This window comes from Varanus komodoensis, unplaced genomic scaffold, assembly GCF_004798865.1.
Source record: "Varanus komodoensis strain SLA01 unplaced genomic scaffold, ASM479886v1 scaffold13_1, whole genome shotgun sequence".
NCBI lineage: Eukaryota > Metazoa > Chordata > Lepidosauria > Squamata > Varanidae > Varanus > Varanus komodoensis.
The window spans coordinates 1757724-1764930 of record NW_025335408.1 but is presented as its reverse complement, the minus strand read 5'-3'; the positions used below and the strand labels follow the sequence as shown (position 1 = coordinate 1764930).

Genomic DNA, 7207 nt, shown 5'->3' with positions numbered 1-7207 from the left:
AAGATAGAATTATCTTTCAAACAGAAATCTTTACCAGAAGGGAAAAATAATACTATGGACACCTGCCTGAGAGTGAGTCCTGTTGCAGATAGAGGGAGTGGCTTCTGAATAGATGAACAGTACCCATGTATCACAGAATACCTCTAAATATCAGCACAGTACTCAAATAAATGGAATTCCATGGTATTCCACAATTTATTGATAATGCAATAGTTCTGATGATAGATGTAATCATAATAGCTTGTTTCTGCTCAGAGTGCATTGCTGGTATTTTTCATTATGACCCTTCTGTTCTTTACAATGTAAAGATATTTTGGAGTTGGCTGCAGAAAGAGGAAGAGCCCAAGATATCTAATTGTCTGGTGTGAAAAGTGAGAGTGCCCCTCACATTCTGTGTTGACTGCTCTGCTGTTTGGCTCTTTCTTTGGCAGCAGCCTAGCTCAGAGGACATAGGAAGGCCACTTGGACCACAGCTTTCTCCTCCAACACCTTGAGGCCACCTCCCAGCATGCTTCACCAGAAGTAACTCCATCACACTGCCTAATGGTAGAGCCAGCCCTGTTGAGAGATAGTAGCTTAATCCACAAGGCTACCCAGTACACTTTGCAACTGAGTGGCAATTTGCAGATCCTGTGTCTAAGCCCAGGCCTCAGTGTACTACACCAGGTTGCCCTTTCCACCATCTACTTTAGTCCTGCTTCATACTTTTCTCCACTTAAATTGCTGGTGGACTTATTTTGCACAGTCATAAGAAGTTTCAGTGCTAAAAGGCTTTCATTAAAAAAAAAATCTTATGCTGCTGAAACAACACAATACAAGAAAACTGCTGCCGCTAGTCATATTTTAATAGCTAGTTTATCCATTCAAACACAAATTATTTCAAAAAACAAAACAGCCATCTCAGTTTTAGAGATGATGGTAAATATAACATGTTTCACATAGTCTTGCAGCTTTCACAATAACTAGCGTTTGTAGAGAAGTACTAACATGAATTATTGCTACAAAGCATACAAGTGTAGAAAAGGCTAAGGAATAGTTCATCTCTCTTTAAGTCACTATCAGCCTGTCCAAATTTACACAGCTTTAAACAAACAGAATTCATATGAAGTCATTTATGGAAAGCTAGGAATGTTTTTGCAAAGGTCCAAAAATCCCTTCTTCTTGACAGTTTTAAGCTATCTAACCAAGTTTTTTGCATCTTTCATCTCCTTAGGGGCTAGAATTGAAGGAGATTTAAAAACCCTGAATACAAATAGGAAAGTCAGAACTAGAAGTCTGAAAGCTAACCATGATTAGATATGAAACTATTCTGACATGCAATTCAACCCTAAATTCATCATATGGAATCAGTCTGATTGTTTTCAATGAGTGGAAAATTATCATGACACAATACTAATATGAAGCACCAGGAATTGGAACTGATGAATATTGATATTAAATGTATTTATATTATAAAATTGAATAGCAAGTAGGGGTTAATATTGCATTTTCTTTCCCCTGAATAACTCACTTCCAGTTTATTTTTAGAACAATTTCTCATAGAACATTTTAAAGAAACCATTCTATTGACTTAACTGTTACAGTAAAAGACTGAGGGTTGTTGACATTTTGAGGTTTTTTTAATTCTTTTTCTTTTGTAAGAGTAAGAAGAGCGCAAGCACTTCCTGCTAAGGTTTAGCAGTTTTAAATCGCATTGATTTCTGTAAGAGAATTAGCACACATTAAAATCACTGAGATGTAAAAATCATTAATTTGGACTGTATATTGCTGGCCAAGAAGAAAGGGAAGAAAGAAATATTTACTTCCTCCCACTCTCTGATATGCTTCCATTTTTGTTCAAGGAGATACTGTACAGGAAAGATTATTCCATTTGCTTGGATCCACTTCTGTTGATACTGGATTAACTATTTGAAAATTCTGTGTCAAGTTGTATATGTCTTCCTTGCCTACCTCCACTGAAAACCTTCCAAGTACAAATGACTTATATTCAGAAGAAAGTCCAGGTAAGGGGTAAAGAAAACGACAGTGCTAACAAATGGTGTAGTGGAACCAAGGCTTGCAACGACACAGTGCTAGCATTTTTATTTTTTTATATTTTTATTAGCAGGGATCTTGACATCATTTGCCACCTTATTCAGAATTCTGGCTGCAATTCTCACAGTAGCAAGGGGGGACTAAATTTTCCAGCAACAATATATGGCTATCATGTAAACAGAAAAGTGTGACTTTTTCTTGAACCATAAGATTCATTCGCTTTTACGGAACATCTGCTCCTGGCAGTGATAAAAGTGCTAGAAATTATTTGTTAATACATATCAACTTACCTGGCTGTATTTTCAGATTCTCCATGGGAGTATGACAATATACTGATGTACATTAATGACAATGACAATCATGATGTACTGGCATATGACTTATCATTACAAAATTTGCCACTGTACCAATGGTGCTAAGTGCAAATCACCTTTGAAATTCAGAAAGATTACAGAAAAAAGTATAGAAAGACCATGCAGGTAAGGAAAAGAGGTTCAACAGTATATAAGGTATGATGCTCAGAAAAGAAAAGAGGAAGTTGTTCATGATCATGGAGAGAAAATAAGCCTTCTCTACACATGCTTGTTTGCATAATTACCCAACCTGGGTAATTATGCTAATTAGGAGGCTGGAATCTCCCACATCTTAAGAGGAAAAGTAAGTCACCACAGTTTTTCCCTCTGTGATTGTTCAAACTCAGTCAGTATATGCTACTTATTAAAGTATTTTAATTTTTTATAGTAACTCATGACCCAACTGTATGGACTTCACAGAAAATCAGTTTAGCATTCCTATTTCCAAGAACATTTTTGGCATCTTTTCAGCTTCTCTGTCAAACATCAGGACATTTCGGGATTCTTATTAAAAATGCAGTTCAACAGTATATTTATTTAATCCCTGATTCCATGCAAGCACAGAAAATCATAGAATGAATAGCAGTCACAGGATTCAGTAACTTTCCAGATCTTCTAATTATAAATATGGGCAAAGTTCAGAGGAGGCCAAGAGGTTTTCAAGATGTCAGAGGGTGTGGTTTCTATGCCTGGCATAATTCTTTGCACCTCTCCAGGAGCAGTATAAGAAGGATTGAACCAAAGTGATGCAATGATTACAGTCCTGGACAAGGGCTGGAGAAACTGATGTGCAATCTGTCAGCCGGCCATGAAGTTCACTGGGCAATTTGGCCCAGTTGTTACCTTTCAGCCTAATGCACATTGCAAGGTTGTTGTAAGCATAAAGGCTGGGTAAGCATGCCTGCTGCCTTGCATTCCTCCAAGGTGGTATATAAATGTAATAATTATGTTATACAAAATGACAAAGAAAGAGCAGCTTTGCTTAATATTATTCACACTAGGGAACTCAGCTCTCCTTGGTGCAGAACCTAAATAAACTTCATACATGACATTTAAGGTGCTGGTAATGACCTATAAGGCCCTAAATGGCTTGGGTACTGAATATCTGAAGGAGCATCTTCTTCCCTATGTGCCTGCCCACTCCTTCAGATCTGAAGCAGAGGTCCTTCTCTGGAAGCCCTTTTTGAAGGAAATTGGGAGGGTAGCTACGCGGAGAAGGGCCTTTTCAGTGGTGGCACCCTGACTGTGGAACAGGTTCCCCAGGGAGGTTCACCTGGCACCGTCACTTTATTCTTTTTGGCGTCAGATGAAGACCTTTTTATTTCCCCAATATTTTAACAGTTAATTTGTTTTATCTTTGTTTTTATCATTTATCAGATGCAGTGTGTCATCTGTTGTTTGTTGTTTATGGTTGCTTTGTTTTTTGGTTTTTGGTTTTTTGTAAGCTGTCCGGAGACGTTTAGTACTGGGATGGCATATAAAAACTTTAAATAAATAAATAAATAAAGTACCAATGTTATTTATAATCACAAAACCGCTGCTTTGTTTCACAACAATATCCAGAAGTATCATCCCCTAATCCCAGACGATAAAAAGGTTGTAGTTACCAAGCACAGTGGAAAGCACATTCTACACATGTAACATGATAGAAGTCATATCCCTGCACTGAAAGCAACAGCATTCCAGCTAGTTGGAACAGTGGTGAGACCTTGTTCAAACTAAGCAACATAGGTGATGTTATGAGTAAGCTGTACTAGAAGAATAACAAGGAAACGAGCAAGGTTCAGCAGGCAGCGTAGTAAACTTTTGCAGTGTCCATAAGCCAGGACAGTTTAGCGTTATGGCCTTCAACTTGTTAGGAAGAACACCAGAGATAATTGCCTTGAAGTTTCTTTCCCCAAGTATATTCCTTAAATAAAAGCTGCTTTTGGCTACTCTGAAAACAAAAAAAGTATACTTTAATTCACCTCCATATCTCCAAGGAATAGGGGTCAGAGCCTATGTGTACTGACAGCCCCTGAAACAGTGAGAAAGAGGAAATTTGTAGAGTCACTGTCTTTTGTCCTAGGCTTGGGTTAAGGAATTGATGCATTACTCACCCATACAACGTTGAAAGTTCACAGAGCAGCCACTGACCTATTCAAGAAATCAGTACAGCCACAGATAAGGGGGTGTAAACTTTCTTTTGCTTGTTTATATTCTTCATCCATATTTCATTATTGTTTTCAATAAACTGTATATCATTTTTGACACAGGTGGTTTTATTCCTTCCTAAGTATCCTTGAATCTAAAGTGAGGTACCTTGGCTCAACTAGACCCTTAGGGATTGATACAAGCAGTAAGAAACTAAAAAGGTGCTCTTAAAAGAATTATACCAGAGCTCTACACTATGGCATACTCAGCAAAATAATAAATATTGCCTAGCAACAACCATCTAAGATATTCTACTCCAGGATTTATGGTGAAGGCATAAGTCTCTAAGATTCCTACTATACTGTTATAAGTATTCATGTGCAAAAATAAAATGACACGTGGATGTGCAAAGCATGATTACTACCGCTGAATTTACACACATGCTTTCGTCACTTGATAGGACAATATTAACAGAAGCCCTGGATGCATGGAATTACAATATCTGCAAAAGCAAAGCAGTCAGTTTATGTAAGAACGTGGGAATGTAAAATGAGTCCTAATGGATCAGACTAAGGCACTACTTCAAAGAAAGATAGTATGTTGCCTTCTAGATGCTGTTAGACTACAGTCCTCCCTAAACAAAGTAGCCACTGGTGAGGGATGATGGAACTTGCAATCCACCAACAACTGGAGGATTACACTCCGACTCTATCTACTGCGTCAATATGCTTCCTTCTGGGAAGTTTACAAGTAGGTCAGGAAAGCAATACTTCTTCCATGCTCTCAGTCTCCAGAAAGTGGCATTCATCAGCATCTTCCCTTTGAAGATGGAGACTATGGCTAACAGTCAGTGATAAATCAATTTATTTATTTATTTTAATTCCATTTCTATGCCACCCCATAACCCAAAGGTTCTCTGGGAGGCTTACAATAATCTACACTCCTTGAATTCACCCAAGCCATCTAAGCCAGTGGTTATCACCACATGTTGCAGCAGAGAAATCTGTGAACTGATCCATTTAAAAAGTAGAGGGTTTCCCTTGTTTGTCCTGAATCTAGCTACAGCTCTTTTTATTCTGTGACCCCATATTCTTGTATTTTGAGAGAGAAGAAAAGTTCTCTCTACCTACTTTATATGCCCCATACATATTTTATAGGCCTCTGCCATGTCTGCCATTAGTCATCTTTAAAAAAAAAGCTCCAAAGGCTTTGGCCTTTCCTTGTACAGAAAATGTTCTAACTTGCTGATCATTTTCATTGCCCTTTTCTGCACCTTTTCCAGCTTTACAATGTCCTTTTGGAGATGTGGTGACCAGAATTGTACACAGCATTCCCAATGGAGCTGGACTATTGATTTATAAAAACGACACTGAGATACTGTGTACTTTATTTTCAATCCCTTCCTAATCATTCTTACCCTGTATTTGCCTTTTACACTACCACTGCATGCTAAGTTGACATTTTCATTGAAATATGTACCACAATCTCAAGAGTGTTTCCCTGGTTAGTAATGCCCAGTTCAAAGCCCCATTGTATTCATAAGGCAGGGATTTTCTGATAGAATGTACACTGCTTTACACACACTTAATACTTAACTTCATCTGCTATTTTGTTGCAGTCACTCAGTTTGGACAAATCTTTTTCAATGACTTTCATTCTCATAATACTGAACACTTGGTATCAGCTGCAAAGTTGCCTACAACATTGCCTTGCAGTCTCAAATGAATGGTATAAATTAGCTCTCTCAGAGTGCAGTCCTATGCATATTTAGACAAAAACACCCTACACCTCCCAGCATTTCTAAGCATGCTTAGGATTGCACCCTTAGCTCTCAGAAGATTTACCAATCCTATACCGGTCTACTCAGAAGAAAGCCCCAGTGAGAGTCATATGAGTAGCTCATTAATAGAGTAGCTGATAACCTATTATGAAAAATTTTGTGGAAGTGCCTGTTTGTTTAGACCTTCACCGGAGAGCTGGCTGGGATATTGCCATTATCAGCACTCTTTACAGCAGTGTGCAGGTCTAGCAGGAATAAGGTCCTTTTGCGGAGTTATCTCATTGATGGAGCTCCCTTCTCATATCTATTTGCACTTAGATGGGACCAAGCTATTAGGTAGCAAATAAGAAGTCATGACTTATTCATTTATTTAAAACATTTATATGCCACCCAGTTGTGCCACAACACCTCTGGGCGGTTCACAGTCACAAGATAAAACACAATAAAAGCCAACTACAACATATTAAAATACAAGATCCATAAAATATAGACACAAATACAAAACAAAGGTCACTAACTTAAAAAAGCAATGCCTTAACCATATGCGTGTTGTACAGGACACTGAGACCTCTTCCATCCTCATTAAGGGGAGTGCTAACCTTCTCTCCTTCCATACAACAACTGGTTTTGTTGATATTTAAATCCAGGCTGTGGCTCTGCTATATTTTAGTAGTGACTGTTGTTTCTGTCATTAGCTTTTGATGTTTTATAAGCCACCCCAAGAGCTATTATCACTAGAAAGGGATCAACATCTTAATTAAATAAACAAACAATCTGTCCAATATTGCCTCTGACTGCCTCCAGTGTCACATAGTTCATAGAAAAATGTTTTCTAACAGCTGTGGAGGAAGTTGCCCAAAGGCAGAGTTCCACCTAGGGAAGTTATTGCCCTGTAATGCCCCACCTT

At 38.1% G+C, this 7207-nt stretch overlaps 1 non-coding gene across 1 annotated transcript; it reads right to left on the bottom strand.

Annotated features, from left to right (window-relative positions):
- Positions 1–6798: 6798 nt before the first annotated feature.
- LOC123019933 lies at positions 6799–6921 on the bottom strand. The gene has a single exon (XR_006413991.1). It is a non-coding gene; the product is annotated as a U6atac minor spliceosomal RNA (small nuclear RNA).
- Positions 6922–7207: the final 286 nt, after the last annotated feature.